Consider the following 17564-nt stretch of genomic DNA (forward strand, 5'->3'; position numbering starts at 1 on the left):
CTGAGGATTATATATCTAAACTAAAAATCAAAAAGTGCTAGCATTTAGGGCTAGTTATGACCGTTGAAATTAACCGATCATCAGTTCTATCTATTTGCATATCCTGTAATAATATTGTAAAGCCGAACAAGTTGAAAGTTTTAACGGGTGCTAAATGTAGATTTTATAATGACATTTTGGAATACCAAATCGGAACTATCTAAATCAATTAAGTATGTGTATGAATTAGAAAAATCGTACAACAGATAATTTCAAACAAGGACCAGTCATGGGTAATTATGAAGAGTTATATAAATGGGAAAGTAAATGTTCCATTTGTATAAACATGGAAGTATATTTTTACATTTAAAAAAAAACGTTTTTAAGGGGTTTATGTAGTGTTTCACTATAAATCAGCCATGAATGATTTTGTATGATTTTGTTTAGAGAAAATTTTTTTTTTAAAATATGTATTAAAAATTTTTTTAACCAAATCAAAATCTGAACATTCTATTATATATGTTATTGTTGTATATATATTTAAAAGGTTCCGTTGTTCTAGTGATATACACAGTAGTCTTAGCTTTAATGTTCGACAGTAATTTAGATAGTAAGATCCAAACAACGTTTTCTAATTAAACTCAGACAGTGTGTTTAAAGAACAAACCTATAGGGGTGTTACTTATAAAGAAAGAAAGTTATCAAAATAGGCTTACTTGTACATTAAAAGCCAGCAGTGGCAAATATGGAAAAACAAAGCGGAATCTTATCAAAAAAGTGTCTTGAGAAAAGGTATCAAAAAAATTTTGGAGCTTACCGCTAATACAATCAAAGTGGGTTGGTCAGTGCTGTCTGTATGGACGTTGAAAATCAGCAATGGTGAGTCAGCTATTATTTGTAGTGAATGGGCTGACGTCGCAAATGATGTAAGCTGCGCATAAGAGCCTATGATAGCTTAGCTACACAATATTTAAAAGAAAATACAATGACGCTTTGAACCGTCTCGATCAATTAATGACGTATGTGAAGTAATGGAAGTTGGAGGGGTTCGATGTCTTAGAACGTCCATGTATTGAAATTGCCAAAAATATAACCAATTTTTTAATTAAAAGGGTCTAATGAAAGTGTGCAAATCTATGGGATATTATATTTTAATGAGATACGTATGATTAAGTGTCTGAGGATTATATATTTAAACTGAAAACCAAAAGTAAAAGTACTAGCATTTAGGGCTAGTTATGACCGTTAAAATTAAGCGATCATCAATTCTATCTATTAGCATGTCCTGTAATAATGTTGTAGAGCCGAACAAGTTGAAAGTTTTAACTAGTGCTAAATGTAAATTTTATAGTGACATTTTAGGATACCAAATCGGAGGTATCTAAATCAATTAGGTATGCATATGAATGAGAAAAAACATACAACAGATGATTTTAACCAAAAGACCAGTGATGGATAATTATGAAAAGTTATATAAATGGGAAAATGAATGTTCCATTTATATGAACATGAAAGTATGTGTTTACATTTTTTTAAAAAAACGATTTTTAAGGGATATAAGAAAAGGGAGTAATAGATTAGAGAAAATAAATCATATCTGGAGTGGTTTATGTAGTATTTCACTATAAATCAGCCATGAATGATTTTGTTTAGAAAAATTTTATAAAAATAGCCAAATCAAAATCTAAACATTCTATTATATATACACACATGTTGTTGTTATATATATATGTATATATTTACATTTGAAAAAATTTTTTACCCAATAAAGAAAATAGTAGATTGAAAAAATAAATCAAATAAAGAAAAATAGTAAATTGAAAAAAATGGAAAAATAAAAAATGAAAAAATAAAAGCAATGCTGTTGGAAGTAAACCAAAGTAATTGTAAAAATTGTATTATAATTAAAATTTTGACCAGATGAAAAAATTTTTTAGAAAATAAAAATAAATCGATAATCAGTGATATTGAGGATGAATTGAATTAAAGCCAGGTTGAAGGGATACATATATATTCAGTAAAATATAAGCTAGTGCTATTATATGAATACATATTATAAAAAATGTATGAGTTCTAATTCTTTATTTAAACCTTTCGGGATTATTGAATCTAATTCATAAATAGCACGTTGTTCTGCTTTAAGAAGTGTGTTGTCTAAGTTTCCACCTCTCCAGCCACTTTTAAAGGTCTTGAAAATGAAAAATTTTATATCTTCATATTTATGTTCAGCCTGTATCCAATGGTCGACCAGAGGTGCTGTCTTAATTTGTCTCTTGATACAGCTACGGTGTTCTATAATTCTAGCCTTGATCATCCTACTTGTCTTACCAACGTATATCAGGCTACATGGACATAAAATGATATATACTACATTTGATGTTTGACAGTTGCTGTTGAAATTGAGTTTATAACATTTTTTAGTAGTAGGGTGAACGAATTCTTGAAGAGTTAACGCATGTGTACAAACTGAACATTTGTTGCATGGACGATGACCTACCTTATCCTCAACTGTTCTATCAAGTGTTGGAAGGGCAGAAGGGATTAAAAGGTCCTTCAAATTTGGATTCCTGGAGAGAGCAAACGTTGGTGTAATATTGCTAAAGCAGGGAAGTGTCTGTATGATATGCCAATGTTTCTTGATGATGTCTTTAAATTGATGACTAAATGATGAAAAGCGAAGGTTACATACAATGTCAGGAATTCCCTTGGTTTTATTGCCAGTCCGTAAAAGATCTTGTCTTGTTCTATTACATGCTCTATTGAAACCTTTCTTAACACATGCTTTAGGGTATCCCCTTTGGATAAATCTCTCTGTGAGATTTTTTGATTGTTCCAAGAAATCTTCTGTGTTGGCACATATACGTTTTAGTCTCAAAAACTGGCAAAAGGGTAAATTGTCTTTTAGTGCACGATTATGATAGCTAGTATAATGTAAATAGCAATTGCGATCTGTAGGTTTTCTATATAGTGATGTGGTCAGCCAATATTTTTCTTTCCTGACTAGTACATCTAAAAATGATATGCATTCAGTACTAGATTGTATTTTAAACTTCAAATTGGTGTCTAAACTATTACGCCAACCATGGAACTCATTGAGAGATTCTGTGTTGCCCTTCCACAGGATGAAGATATCGTCAATGTATCTTTTGTATAATTTAATCTCTTCTTTGTATGGATGGTCATCAAGGAACAAGCTCTCAAATCTAGCGACATAGAGATTGGCTATATCGGGGGCCATACTGGCCCCCATAGCTGTGCCTTTGATCTGTAGGTAAAAATTGCCATTGAAGGCAAAATAATTTTTAGTGAGAGCTATGGTGGCTAAAGTCATAATTAGACGGTTAGGGATCCTGATATTAGTTTTCCTATCTCTAATGGTTTCTTCAATGATGGTTAATGCTTCTAATTGTGGGATATTTGTGTATAGTGATTCAATGTCTAAGGTGACTAACATTAATCCTTCTAAGTCACCATCATACTCTTCAAGTATGTTGATAAAGTGTGCTGTATCTTGTACATAAGACTTAATCAGTGGAATATATGGTCTAAGAAAAAAATCGGTAAAAATGGATAACGGCTCAAGAATTGAGCCGTTGCCTGAAATAATGGGGCGTCCAGGGGGGTTCTCAAAACTCTTATGAATCTTAGGCAGGATATAAATCGTGGGAATGGTGGGATATTCATTTATTAAGAATTGTTTCTCTTTGATGGTCAAATAACCCATCTTACCAGCGTATTCAACTACTTCAATGATGTCATTTTTCAAGGATTCAGTTGGGTCTTCTTGAAGAGGGACATAAAATTCTGTGTCATTCAACTGTCGCATGATTTCAGAAATGTATGAAGTCCTGTCCATAATTACCAAACCTCCGCCCTTATCTGCAGGTTTAATGACTATATTGCGATTAGATGCCAGAGAACGTAAAGCTATATTTTCTGCTCTAGTTAAGTTGTGAAATGGAATTCTGGTACCACTGTTCTCTAGGGAAATGATGTCTCTAAGGACAACTTCATGAAAAGCTTTGATGATCGGGTCCACTGGGCCTGGAGGGACCCATTTGGATTGCCTTTTTACAACCGACGTATCAATGTTGGAGGTGGAATTGATGGGGAAGAAATGTTTGATTTGTAGTCTCCTTTGTAACTTGAATAAATCTATGCGCGTTTGTAGAGCATCGTAATTGGATGTGGGAGAAAAGGAGAGGCCCTTCTGTAATATTTGATTTTCGTAATTGGATGTGGGAGAAAAGGAGAGGCCCTTCTGTAATATTTGATTTTCTGAATCTGTAAGATGGTATTGAGATAAATTGAAAATGGGAATCTGATCTACCAACGGAGTCGAGGATCTCTGGGTCTTCCGCCCCTGCCTCTGCCTCTGCTTCTTCCACGACCTCTGTGGTAAGGAAAGTTGTTGTATACTGGAGGTATTGGCCCTACGATAGAATTGTATCTGTCTCTCCGAGGGTAATTCTCTTGCCAAAGATGTTCTAAAAAAGAATGTGTTGAAGTGGTGGGTATTATGGGGCTAGAGGGAGGAGATGTAAAGGGCTCATCATCAGACATACTTCTGATTCTTTTACAGCTCCTTCCTCTATCAACTGATCTTGAGGCCCCTTCCATATTCTGATGTACCTCGGCCTGAACTGTTATATTGTTTTTATTATGCTGAATGTCTGTTTTATTAGATTGTCTATGGAGACCACCATGTTTCCCTGCATAAGACGGAGGTCTCCTTGGTCTTTTAGCTTGATACTTTACTTTTGCTTTGGCCCATGGATATACTGGGCCACTGCGATAATCATCAATATCCCGTTTGAATTTTTCCATCTTACCTTGCTTCAATTCTTGTCTAAAATTCTTACTGCGATTATTAACATCTAAAATAATATCATTAAAATGTTTATCATCTTTTTCGAGGGACTCCAAATCTGTTTGGAGTACACTTTTAAGATCTTCTGCTTTCTGTTTTGCTGTCTCTATGAGAAGAATCATGAGATCCAATGAACATTTGTTCAAAATTTTACACCAGTTGTCCAAAAAAAGCTGGTCATCCTGGAAGATGGTGGGTCCTTTCATGATCCTTAAGCCACGGGGGATCCTCTGTTGCCTGCAATATTCTAAAAGGAATGAGTAGTGCAAGTCCAGTTTAATTGCATTCTTTTGTTGTAAAATCAGATTGGACCATCTTTCTAACAGAGTAGAGTCTGTTTGGGTGTCATCTTCATCAATAAATGGTGGTTGTGATTGTAATAATCCATTTATATGGTCTCCTGAATAACTAAGGAGATCTTCCCATGGACGAAAGGTCATGTCTGAACCCAGAGGAGGACAAAAAGTCCTGAAAGCAACAACACAAAGGAGAGTCCAAGGTCTCCCGCAAAACAACAAAAGTAAAACAAAGATGAGCGGAAGCTGTCCAGAAAGACCAGACTAAATCCACAAATGTAAAAGCCAAAATAGTTTATTGTGACCCAACACGGTCCATGTTTCGGCCAAAGGCCTTCCTCAGGGGTCTAAAACAAAGATACAACATGTATAATAATAACAAAATGACATAATAAAAACAGATAAAAGTATATTATATATAATATAAAATTGACTTGGAACAACATTTATTTGAGAAAAGGGGGGGTATAAAATATATATATATAATCGCAGGTAAGTTATGTTGAATAAAGTTAAATAAAAACTATTACTTTTGTTTATATTTTGAATAGTATTTAGGTAAGATGTATATAATGATATTTAGTCAGAATATATAATATATGCATAACATATAATATGCATGCAGGAAAAATGCAAAAGGTGTAATGATATATACTACATCGAATAATAAGACATATTAAAAAGGTATATATAATGTATATAATTAAGTACATGTAGAGATACAGACACAAATGTAAATATATATAAAAATGTAAGTATATATAAAAACTAATGGGTGGCTATGCAGACCCCGATTTTTTGAATATAAATTTAAATGAATATAAATTAATAATCATACCTTCAAACTGGCTTATACTGATATTCATCCAAATGAAGCTCACAAAAAAAATGTGTGGTAATCTGGGCAAGAAATAGTTTTTATTTAACTTTATTCAACATAACTTACCTGCGATTATATATATATATATATTTTATACCCCCCCTTTTCTCAAATAAATGTTGTTCCAAGTCAATTTTATATTATATATAATATACTTTTATCTGTTTTTATTATGTCATTTTGTTATTATTATACATGTTGTATCTTTGTTTTAGACCCCTGAGGAAGGCCTTTGGCCGAAACATGGACCGTGTTGGGTCACAATAAACTATTTTGGCTTTTACATTTGTGGATTTAGTCTGGTCTTTCTGGACAGCTTCCGCTCATCTTTGTTTTTCTTTCTTTTTAATACCACCTTTTCCAATTGAGTCTGAGTAAAAAGGGGGTTAACAAAGAGGATGTACCCTTATGTTAAAATAAAATAAAATAAACTCTTTACAAAACGATTCATAATGGTTTTTAATGTTTCTAAATTTGCAAAAAGATTTTAGTTCTAATGGTAGTAAATTCTACAGGAAAGAATTTTTCTAGTTAAAAAAAAAAGTTCACTGAGTAGTCGTTAAAGTAGAGCAGTTTACCTGTAAAAGATTCCTTCTTTCAACAACTGCCTCGTTTTCTTATAGACAGACATTGAAGAGATTTAACAGTGGCTGATCTTTCTAACTGATGTATGGTAGATAATGTACTACCAAGGAGGTTAGATTGAGATCAGGAGACGGCATGAGCCTTTCTAGCCCATTATGGGGGCTGAAGCCAGTCAAGAGGAGCTTGCTGCTGTTTTAGTTCACCCAAAACAATGGCAAACGCTATTGAAAACAATAGCAAAAGCTTATTAAAAAAAAATAACGGACTGCTTATGCGTGGTCCATCTGTAAAACGTCTAAGGGCCTTGCCGCGCAAACATTATTTAGCGTGTGCTAACACTAGAGACACCCATAGGAATATAATGGGTGTCTTTATCAGCATGTGCTAATTTTTACACATACACCTACAGCATGGCTTGGTAAACAGGGACCTAAAGCTACATAAGTAATGCCACACTGGGAAAAGACCAAGGGTACATCAAGCCCAGCATCCTGTCCACGACAGCGGCCAATCCAGGCCAAGGGCACCTGGCAAGCTGCTCTAGTTGGATAGACAGTTCCTTAAAAAGTGGAGGATAAGGGCTTTTTCTTTTTTTTTAAATTTGACAGCTTTGTTTTATTCAGTTGAAAGATTCCTATATCTAGATATAAATATCATGAAATAAAATTGATTATCACAAAACCAGCATAAAAAATGACTGTAGCTGGTAGAACAGCAGTAATAAACTCCTATATTTTGTGCTCATTTTTTTTTTACACTGTTCTATACAATACAGTAATACATGGCCAAATCCCAGTGAGTATATCCTGTTTCCTGTTGGGTTCATATTAACTGTTGTAATCTGCCTTGGGAAGCCTGGTGTTTATAAAGATGGAATATATTGAAATTAAATGGAAATAAAATTAAATCTTTATTTTCATTGGGGCACTTGAAATCCACATCTTCACCTCATCTCTTTTGTAGAAGTTTAAATTTTAGGTACACAAATGGATTATTCTGTTTTGAGCATGTTGCATGGACAAGTGGTTTTATAAGTCAAAATACTGAAAATAAATATTAGGTTTCATGCAGATCTCTCATTTGTTGAAATATTACTAAATGGGCTATAAGCCCCTAATGCAGTCCATTGATTTTCTTATACTTTGTTCTTGTGATGACTTATACTGTGCCAAAACTGAAAAATTTTCCTCTCTTCTCTCGATAAAAGGAGCTCATTGTGAACACTATCCACCCTAAAAGGTTGTTATGGCTGTACATGAGGAATTGTGATATTCTATATACAAGTGTGTGTTTTTGTTCCTAATCCTACATCAAGATTTTATATAATCCCTTTTAAGAAAGCCAGTTAACCCTTTAATTTCTTAGTGGAACATAACCACAGAGGCATGATATGGTTGCATTTTCAATATGGTACTTCTAGAGCCCAGCTAAGGAACAGGTTACTTTGAGTTAGTCTTCACTGGACCAAACTTGCTTTCCTTGTGCCATCACCATCCAGTTGGATAGGCAGTGCCTTAAAAGGTGGAGGATAAAGGGTTTTTGTTTATTTGACATTTATATCCCACTTTATCCCAAGCAAACTGGATTCAGTGTGGCTTATATTTGAAAATACAGTGATACAGAATAATAGAATTCAGTAACATCATGGGATCAAGTCAATGGATATGTCTGAAATATTTAATAAAGGTGAGATTAGTATATATATCCAACTGGGCATTTAAATCTGTCCTTCAATGATGCCACATGTTCAGAAACCATAGCCATAAGTATAGATAGTTCAAACATGATCGCGTGCACATGCTGGAACAGGCATTCATACACACGTTGCAAAAGTAAACAACAACTTCTACAGCACAACACAGTTTATTCCAAATTGCTTAACTACCCTTAGGTTTCACTTTTGGGTTTAACAAGTAATACCATGCGCTTGTAAGGTCTGGATAAATAAATTAAAACCATCAGAGTTTTAAAGCAAATTCCCAATATATGTAATACCTGGTAGCAATAACTAAACAGTGATAGAGTATTCACATAGCAGGCAGCCAACAGATTTATTTTCCACTGAACATAATTAACTTTGTATGAACTTGGCAGCTAATAGTGTGCTGCTGGCTACTGTATTTTGGTGGCGTATTTGCCTTCATAATATCACTCTCATCTATATACAGACGCATAGCTGTGAAAATTTTTTTTTTAGAAAATGCCTTTTACAATTGTACAGACTTGAAGAAGAAATAAATATATGCAACAGAAATGGACAATGTTTGTATGTTTAGACTGACTTTGGACAGAACGTCTGCATTAAGGAAGCTCTTCTTTCATTTTTCAATACTTGTCTTTGAAATAGTAGTAATATACCACTGTATTCCTCAAAACAAAAGGAGCAAGTTCCCACATACCATCTTTTTCTTTTGATGTACCCATAGGAAAAAAAAAAAGATGGTAAATACTCCCAGGTTTCAACCTAATTAAGGTTTTAAAAAAATTCTTATAAATAAAAACTTTGATTGGTGAGCACCTGATTTTCATAACAATGTCTGTTTTGGTGGCCCTTTACTTGCTGAAAAAAATCTCTGCATGAATATAGGGAGTCCCTATAACCAGCCCCTCCAAATGACACACTGATTACGATTTAGAACAAATTAGTACTCTAACTGATGAAACTGGTACTTCCTCTGTTTGCATCCATATTCTGCCAAAAGCCGATCTTTGAAAATATAAGTGAAATCAAATAAATAAAGTGCTTTTTTTTGTGAGGTCCGGCTCACCTGCCTGCTCCCTTCCATTCGTGCACCCGTGCTCCCTGCTTTGAAATCTTTAATTTACCCGAAGTCGTGGCGAACCGGCAATAAAAGCAGCAGGCACGCAGGCTCGCCTCCTCGTCGCTTCCCTTCCCTCTCAGCACGTCCCGCCTTCTTCTGATGTAATTTCCTTTCCGCGAGGGTGGGACACGCTGAGAGGGAAGGGAGGCGACGAGGAGGTGAGACTGCCTGCTGCTTTTACTGCTGGTTCGCTGCGACTTCAGGTAAACTAAAGATTTCATGGCAAGGAGCAAGGGTGCACGAACAGAAAGTCTGGGAGCTGAGGGAGGGCTGGGGTTTTAACGAATCGCTGGACATGGAGGGGCCGGGAGGCCAGGGGAGAGAGGAGAATTGCTGGACATGGAGGGGAAGGCAGGGCAGAGAGGAGAATCGCTGGACATGGATTTGAGGGAAGGGCAGGGAAGAGAGAATTGCTGGACATGGATTTGAGGGGAAGGCAGGGAAGAGAGAATTGCTGGACATGGGTAGGAGAGGAGGGCAGAGGAGAGAGGAGACATGCTGGACATGGATGGGAGGGGAGGGCAGGGGAGAGAGGAGAATCACTGGACATGGCAGGGGAGGACGGGGCAGAGGAGAATCGCTGGACATGGATAAGAGGGGAGGGCAGTGAAGAGAGAATTGCTGGACATGGATGAGAGGGGAGGGCAGGGGAGAGGAGAATTGCTGGACATGGATGGGAGGGCAGGGGAGAGAGGAGAATCACTGGACATGGATGGGAGGGGAGGTCGGGGGAGAGAGGAGAATTGCTGGACATGGATGGCAGGGAAGAGAGGAGCATCGCTGGATATGGATGGGAGGAGAGGGGAGGGGAGGGCAGGGGGCAGAGGAAAATCACTGGACATGGATGGCAGGGGAGGACAGGGGATAGAGGGGACATGGATGGAAGGGGAGAGCAGGGGAAGAGGAGAATCGTTGGACATGGATGGCAGGGGAGGATGGGATAGAGGAGAATCACTGGACATGGGAGGGGAGGGCAGGGGAGAAAAGAGACATGCTGGACATGGGAGGGGAGGGAAGACAGGAAGGAGATGCACATGGATGGGGGAGGGCAGGGGAGAGGGGAGAAATCCTGGACATGGATGAAGAGGAGAGCAGGAGATAGAGGAGACTTGCTGGGCATGGATGGATGGAGGAGTTGGCGGGGAGAGAGGAGAAATGCTGGACTTGGATGCACATGGATGGAGATGAGGGAAAGGGAAGAGGAGAAAAACTACACATGGATGGAGAAAATAGGCAAAAGCTGGATCCACGTTATACCTCCTCCAGTCAATTCCACGGAGGAGGACCCAGCTTTTACTTATGGATGTAGGGCAAGAAATGAAGAAGAAAGGAGGAAAGTAAAGAGATAAATGGAAAGGAAGCCCTGGAAACGGAGTTAAGAGAACAGATAGGGAGCAGCAGAATCAGAGACTGGGACCAATATGGATAGAAAAACAGTCACCAGACAACAAAGGTAGAAAAAATCATTTTATTTTCATTTTAGTGTTTGGAATATGTCCAATTTGAGAATTTACACCTGCTGTCTTATTTTGAACTGGGTATACTGGAGCTGTAACAGCTTACAGAAATTATTTATAATGAAAAAAAATCACTTTTTTTTTCTCCTATACTAGTATAATATTTTCAATGATGTCTGTTTATATGTGCCATGGCTGGTATAAGGGGTGTGGCTAATGTGGATGTGGCTATAATACGGGTGGAGTCATATGTGGTGACCCCGCCCTTAATGAGTACGGCACCTTTTTTTTTTTCTACAAAAGAAAGCACAATAAATATACTACCAACAATAGAGAACAACGTGGATGCAGCAGCTCATAGGTTTATTTGCTTTGTTTTGGGTGTACGGGGATAACGGCTGCGCTGAGGGAGGTTAGGCTGAGCTGACTTCAGCTTTTCGATGTCATGCCATCTCCTGTTCTCTGTTAACCACCTTCTGTACTACGTATGATACATATATATATATTTTTCTATATACATAGTGTAGCTGTAGTTTTTCTATTTTTAAATTCGGATTTGAGCCATTTTTATTTTCTTAGTCACTCCTGAGCTCCTAAAACTGCCCTAGAGGTCCGTGTGTCAGTTGGGTTTTCAGGATATCCGCAATTAATATTCATTAGATTTTCTTGCACTGTCTTCATTACATGCAGATTTCTTTCATACGTATTTATTGTGGATATTCTGAAAACTCGACTGGCTGGGGTTCTTCATGACAGGAGCAAGATGTTCCCATACCCAAGTTCAGAGCAAGATCCAGAGACTCAAATGGACATAAGCAGTATGTTGAGGAAAAGTGTGTGGATTTTGTTTTTCTTCACTTCTCTTTTCTTTGCTCAGTTTCATTTGTTACCTTTTGTTACCTTGGGTGTATAAAAATGCATTTAATTTACTACTACTACTACTTAACATTTCTAGAGCGCTACTAGGGTTACGCAGCGCTGTACAATTTAACAAAGAGAGACGGTCCCTGCTCAAAGAGCTTACAATCTAATAGACAAGTGAATGGTCAGTCCGATAGGGGCAGTCTGGATTCACTTAGCATAACATTGATTTTTCCTAAAAACAATTTACACATGCAAATAAAATTGAATGACAACAATGTCCTGCTAATGGCTATAAAGTGGAAGCTTTAAAGTATGGCTGTACAAGTGGGGGCCCTCCATTTCGTTTTAAAGAGAAGTGCAGAGGCCCAAAGGTCCAGGGCATCCTGCTGAATAGAACCAAATCTATGCTGTAAGCAAGAAAACTTCCAGTGATTATTCTTCGGTGGGGTGTTACCTCTCTTTTTGGCACTGTTTCATCGTCTCATCTTTTACTGTCCTCCCTGACCATCTCTGCCCTCTCTTTTCTGAACTCAGGTGCTCTTTCTCCCCCAGCTCAGCTTTCCTGTTCATCCTACTCTCTGTAACCTGCCAAACCTGTCTATCTTATGGATTCAATACCTTTCTCCATCTGCAAAATCGCAAGTGCTATAGAGTAGCAATAAAGAGACATGATCCACTTGCTATGCAGAGCTGGTCTGCAGTCTAACATTAACACCATGGCCAGGCACTGATTACCCCTGTCTTTTTTTTTTTTTTTTATCCATTCACTAATTGCTTTTGTAGATCTTCCGTCTCTCAAAGCACTGAATGACCCTCATGGAAGAGGTAGGAAGAGAACTGCTGCAGTGTAGCCAATCATTGTGTGGTGTTCATTGTGCCAGAACTGCTTGTTTTTCCCAGTGTGGTGTAGTCTAGTACTGGGGCATTATGCTAATTAGCAAAGTTATGTATACTTTTGCAAATTAGGTAGGTATATTGAATGCTGTATAGCTTTGGGGAACATTTGTTGTATCCGTATTTTAAGTTAGAAAATCAACATACCTCTTTAAAACAAAATAGAGAAACAAGGGCATGTCAAGTTATAAATAATCCTCAATGACTCTCAGTCGTCTACTAGTATGCTCAAACAATGCACTAAAAAACGTTAGACCAGTGTTCACTTTAAAATATATTGAAGCATATCTAGGTAGGAGGAAAATTACTGGGATATGTCACTTTGTAGTGACTTAGGTATCAGCAAATCCCTCTTGTGATTGAAGTAATCATAGACCAAAAACCCCTTCCTTCCTCAGTTTGTGCTACTATATGTGAAGAATTTTTCTTTTTATCCTTTCTCAGTTTGTCAATCGGGTTTTGAAAACTGCTTGTCTGTAAAGTCACCTTACAGGTTTTACATCCTGCCTTACCACATTTAAAGTAACCTTTTTACCTCTCCTTCGTCACTGTCCATTTCTCACTGGTGGAGTAGGTAACTGAGCTGGGCTTATCAGTTCGGTTCTTTGCCCTGGAGAATGCTACTCTTAAATGGTGATTTGTGAATAATGGATGTGTTCGTTATATCCCAGTTCTTTTTAATTACATTAGCTGCCTCATCTCCTCCCGACGTATAACTCATCACAAAAGCAGCTGTCTGATTGTCTAGTTCCGGTTGCTGAGGGCAAAGAACCTCAAACTACCCCAAGTCCCACCTTCATTCTGCCCAACAGTTCGAATTAATAGGAGCCTTGCTCAACACACTGTTCGAGTTCATCTTCCAGGGCTGAGAGCAGACTCTTTAGTTGCGCTGACTTCCCATGTTTGAGCCTCAGCAGGTCACAGCTCAGCAGATGATGAGGTTGTTGGGCGACATAGCATCCACAGTGTAACACCCATAACACGTTTTCACATGAGATCAGTCCAGTGGACCCTGGCTTCTCAATGGTATCAAGCCACAGGAAGTCTGGAAGATGTCATCTGAGTGGCCCCTGAGGTTGTTCACTCAATTCACTGGTGGACCATTTGATCCAGTTTGACTCTGGGATTCACTGGTGGACCATTTGATCCAGTTTGACTCTGGGATTTCCATTCCAAATTCCTCAGCCTCAAAAGGTGCTGATGACGGATGCATTCCTCCTGTGCTGGGGAGCTAATGTAGATGTGCTGCACACTCGAGGTCCTCCTGGGAACGAATCTTCAGATCAACCTCCTAGAGCTCTGGGCGATCTGGAGCACTCTAAAGGCTTTCAGAGATCTGCTGTCTAACCAAAATTGTGCTCATTCAAACAGACAATCAGGTTGCCATGTATTACATCAACAAGCAGGAGACATCAGATCACACCCTCTGTGTCAAGAGGCCATCCAGATGTGGCATTGGGCTCACCAACATGGCATGTACCTGCAAGCCACTTACCTGGCAGGCAAAAACAGCCTGCCAACAGACTGAGCAGGGTTACGCAATCGCACGAGTGGTATCTCAGCATGACTGTTGTCCTTGAGCTCTTTCGAGTGTGGGGCACCCCCTCGGTGGATCTCTTTGCCACTCAGTTCTGTTCCAGGCTTCAGGCCCATGGCAGAGTAGTCTCGGATGCCTTCCCCATTGGGGGACAGGTCTGCTGTATGTGTATCCATCCATACCTCTTATAGGGAAGACTTTTTTTTGAAGTTCAAGCAAGATTGCGCTGGGTACAAATGTAACAAAAAAAACAAACAAACAAAAAAAATGATTCTGATCGCGCTGTACTGGCCTCGGCAGATCTGGTTCCCTCTACTTCCGGAGTTGTCCTCCAAGGAACCATGGAGATCGGAGTGTTTTCCGACCGTCATAACTCCGAACGAGGGATCTCTTCTACATCCCAACCTTCATAAGTACATAAGTGTTGTCATACTGGGACAAACCAAAGGTCCATCAAGCCCAGTATCCTGTTTCCAACAGTGGCCAATCCAGGTCACAAGTACCTGGCAAGACCGAAAACAGTACAATACTTTTTATGCTGCTTATCCTAGGAATAAGCAGTGGTTTTTCCCCAAGTCCATTTTAATAATGGCCTATGGACTTTTTTCTTTTTGGAAGCTATCCAAAAATTTTTTAAACCCTGCTAAGCTAACTGCTTTTACCATATTCTCTGGCAACGAATTTGAGTTTAGTTACACGTTGAGTGAAGAAATATTTTCTCCAATTCATTTTAAATGTACTATTTTGTAGCTTCATTGCGTGCCCCCTAGTCCTAGTATTTTTGGAAAGAGTAAACAAGTAATTCACGTCTACCTGTTCCTCTTATCATATCTCCCATCAACCTGTCTCCAAGCTGAAGAGCCCTAGCCATTTAGCTTTTCCATATAGGAAGATGTCCCATCCCCATTATCATTTTTGTTGCGCTTCTCTGTATCTTTTCTAATTCCACTATATCTTTTTTGAGATGCGGTGACTGGAATTGCACACAGTATTCAAGGTGTGGCTGCACCATAGAGAGATACAAATGCATTATGACATCCTCATTTTTATTTTCCATTCCTTTCCTAATAGTACCTGGCATTCTATTTGCTTTCTTTGCCGCTGCAGCACACTGAGCAGAGGGTTTCAAAGTATCTTCAACGATGATTCCTAGATCCTTTTCCTGTTGGGTGACTGTTAACGCAAAACCTTGCATCACGTAGCTATATTTTAGTTCTTCTTTCCCACATGCATCACTTTGCACTTGCTCACATTAAGCATCTTCTGCTATTTGGATGCCCAGTCTCCCATTCTCATATGGTCTTCTTGCAATTTTTTACAATCCTCTTGCAATTTAACAACTTTGAATAATTTTGTGTCATTGGCAAATTTAATTACCTCACTAGTTATTCCCATATCTAGACTATTTATAAATATGTTAAAAAGCAGCAGTCTTAACACAGACACCTGTGGAACCCCACTATCTACCCTTTTCCATTGAGAATACTGACCATTTAACCCTATTCTCTGTTTGTTTATCTTTTTACCAGTTTTTAATCCACAATAGGACACTCCCTCCTATCCCATGACTCTTCAGTTTCCTCTGGAGTCTTTTATGAGGTCATTTTGAAAATCCAGAAACACAATATTGACCGGCTCACCTTTATCCACATGTTTGTTTGTTTGTTTGTTCACCCTTTCAAAGAAATGTAATAGATTGGTGAGGCAAGATTTCCCTTCACTAAATAAATCCAAGTTGGCATTGTCTCATTAAGCCATACTTTTGAATATGCTTTGTTATTTTGTTTTTTATAATAGTCTCTACCATCTTGCCCGGCACTGACATCAGGCTCACCGGTCTGTAATTTCCTGGATCACCTCTGGAACCCTTTTTAAAAATCGGCATTACGTTGGCCACTCTCCAATCTTCTGGTACCATGCAAGATTTTAAAGACTGAAGTTCAAGATTTAAATAAGAAATGCATTGAATATATCTGAATTATTGGAGACGTCTTTATCTAAATGGCAGAAGACGTTTAATGTGAGCAAGTGTAAAATGATGCATGTGGGAAAGAGGAACCCGAATTATAGCTACGTCATGCAAGGTTCCACTTTAGGAGTCACGGACCAAGAAAGGGATCTAGGCATCGTCGTTGATACGCTGAAACCTGCTCAGTGTGCTGCTGCGGCTAAGAAAGCAAATAGAATGTTAGGTATTATTAGGAAAGGAATGGAAAACAAAAATGAGGCTGTTTTAATGCCTTTGTATCGCTCCATGGTGCAACCGCACCTCAAATATTGTGTTCAATTCTGGTCGCCGCATCTCAAAAATGATATAGTGGAATTAGAAAAGGTGCAGAGAAGGGTGACGAAAATGATAAAGGGGATGGGAGGACTTCCCTATGAGGAAAGGCTAAAGTGGCTAGGGTTCTTCAGCTTGGAGAAAAGATGGCTGAGGGGGAGATATGATAGAGGTCTGTAAAATAATGAGTGGACTTGATCGGGTCTGTTTACGCTTTCCAAAAATACTAAGACTAGGGGGCATTCGATGAAGCTACAATGTAGTAAATTTAAAACGAATCGGAGAAAATCTTTCTTCACTCAACATGTAATTAAACTCTGGAATTCGTTGCCAGAGAATGTAGTAAAGGCGGTTAGCTTAGCGGAGTTTAAAAAAGGTTTGGACGGCTTCCTAAAGGAAAAGTCCATAGACCATTATTAAATGGACTAGGGGAAAATCCACTGTTTCTGGGATGAGCAGTATAAAAATGTTTTGTACTTTTTTGGGATCTTGCCAGGTATTTGTGATCTGGATTGGCCACTGTTGGAAACAGGACGCTGGCCTTGATGGGCCTTTGGTCTTTCCCAGTATGGCAATACTTAGGTATTGAGAGATCTACTTTGTTTAGTATCATTTTTGTTTTTGAACAGTCCATGAATGCAGTAATGTGGCTGTTTTTCTATAATTCACAACCAGATGTCACAAGGCAAACCCAGGAGAGAAGAAATTTCCTGGCAATGAGATCTGAGACTTTGGCATTGGGTGGATCCTTTTTATTAGCAAATCCCTGTAAATGTGTAATCAAATACTTGTATATGTTCTTCTCTCCGGAACAACTGAGAGCCTTCCATGACATGGACAAAGTAACTAGTACTTTAAAAGGTATTTGCGGAGGTGTAACATGTTAGGCCTTTTCCTTTGGATCTCCTTAACCTTTTTGATGATAGTCCTTTCTTTTATTTGTAGTCGAATGAGGATTGAGTGCATTTTTTTTTTTTTTTTGCTGTACAGCGTAGTGTTTCTTTATTCCTATCTGAGTTGCTTAACCAAGCATTCACTTGTAAGTTGTTTCTATTGGTTTCATCACAGTATGTAGGTAAAAGTACATGCTCTTTTTCAT

General features: G+C 38.2%; 1 protein-coding gene across 3 annotated transcripts in view; it reads left to right on the plus strand.

The window, feature by feature from the left end:
• Nucleotides 1-17564, plus strand: part of FDFT1 (farnesyl-diphosphate farnesyltransferase 1) — a 123964-nt gene that overhangs the window by 21893 nt on the left and 84507 nt on the right. Inside the window, exon 1 of one of the 3 annotated variants that reach the window (XM_030198722.1) lies at nucleotides 17305-17326. The exons of 1 other annotated variant lie outside the window; for it this stretch is intronic. The gene's annotated coding sequence lies outside the window, so the exon portion shown is untranslated. Of the gene's footprint in view, nucleotides 1-17304; nucleotides 17327-17485; nucleotides 17505-17564 lie in introns of those variants that run through there. One more of the 3 variants, XM_030198724.1, reaches the window with a different exon arrangement.

This window comes from Microcaecilia unicolor, chromosome 3, assembly GCF_901765095.1.
Source record: "Microcaecilia unicolor chromosome 3, aMicUni1.1, whole genome shotgun sequence".
Lineage (NCBI taxonomy): Eukaryota > Metazoa > Chordata > Amphibia > Gymnophiona > Siphonopidae > Microcaecilia > Microcaecilia unicolor.